This window comes from Sinocyclocheilus anshuiensis, unplaced genomic scaffold (assembly GCF_001515605.1).
Source record: "Sinocyclocheilus anshuiensis isolate Anshui unplaced genomic scaffold, SAMN03320099.WGS_v1.1 scaffold2672, whole genome shotgun sequence".
NCBI classification, from domain to species: Eukaryota; Metazoa; Chordata; class Actinopteri; order Cypriniformes; family Cyprinidae; genus Sinocyclocheilus; species Sinocyclocheilus anshuiensis.
In genome coordinates this window covers 170,973-172,367 of record NW_015542547.1, presented here as the reverse complement: position 1 = coordinate 172,367, position 1,395 = coordinate 170,973, and the positions used below count along the sequence as shown (strand labels likewise).

Sequence of the window (1,395 nt, the reverse complement as noted above, 5' to 3'; positions counted from 1 at the left end):
CAGGTTTTACCATGTTATTACAACATTTAACCACTTTTTATTAATTTTAAAAATTGAGAAATTCTTTCAAATTTAAATCTTGTACAAGAACTACAGCAAAAACCAGTTTGATGCATATTTTATCAATATTTTAGAAATTGAATTTGAATATTACCAGTACTGACTTCAATGGATTTCATTAAATTCCTTTGAACACAACTGCTCAAAACAGTCTAATTTATGAAACCTACACATTCAAAACATTATTACTCTAAAATGTTTAATGTACATGTTAAGTGTAAGTGAAATGTTAAGTAATGTAAGGTCTTTCATGACACTACATATGCTGGGGTGTGAATTTGATAGGTGCTTGATATAAAATAAATGGTGCTTTAAAAAGTCTTTGAATCTGGTGTTCATGAAAGTGGGAACCCTGTTTATTATTTGTTACATCAATATTAAAATAGCAAAATTCTGCCTGATTCCTATAATCTAGTTATTATTTTCATAGTAATTATTGATATTAATATTATTATAATGTTATTATATTCTATAGTGTTTTGTCTAAATTAAAAAATATAAAAATCTAAAATTTTAAATACTGCAACGTCAATTTAGGCATCACAGTAATAGTAGTATGTAATTCATTATGTGAAATGGATATTAATTTTGATATTTGCTACCTTTAACCATGTTAACGGGTAATAAATTATATAATTAAATCAACAGATAACTGACATATTATTTCATGAATCCCTAGTTTGCCGTCTTGCATTTCAGAATTCTGTGTAATTAATGTAATTACTCTTGAAAATTGACGTTATAAATCAAAACACTATATGGAAGTTGTAGGATAACTACAACAAGGCTAAAATTCATCTTAAAGTTTTAAATAATTTTGAGAAAATGGTCTGATATTGATAATAGGCTTTACATGTTTTTATTGAACAGATTTAATTGCTAGATTTTAGTAAATCAAGCAGCATTAAAACACAGGATACTCTCTTGTGCTTCCTTCATACTTTTTTACTTCCTGTTATTGCCACAGCCACGAGGTTGCAGCAGGTGCACAGTATTTATTTTTGCATTTTATTTTGCATTGGCATTGCATTGACTTTGCATTGGTCTTTTCTCTGATACGTTGTGTTGCACATGTTTATACCATACTTTTAATTTAGTTATTTTCAGATATCTGGTGTATTTTCAGCCTTGGTGATATAGCATAAAAATATTCTACTAAGAATTAACTTTCTCTCTCTCTCTCTCTCTCTCTCTCTCTCTCTCTCTCTCTCTCTCTCTCTCTCTCTCTCTCTCTCTCTCTCTCTCTCTCTCTCTCTCTCTCTCTCTCTCTCTCTCTCTCTCTCTCTCTCTCTCTCTCTCTCTCTCTCTCTCTCTCTCTCTCTCTCTCTCTCTCTC

The 1,395-nt window shown here is 30.0% G+C and overlaps 1 protein-coding gene across 3 annotated transcripts in view; it reads left to right on the top strand.

Annotated features, from left to right (window-relative positions):
* LOC107694227 (WW domain-containing adapter protein with coiled-coil-like) overlaps nt 1-1,395 on the top strand; it is a 34,231-nt gene that overhangs the window by 8,593 nt on the left and 24,243 nt on the right. The window lies entirely within an intron of this gene.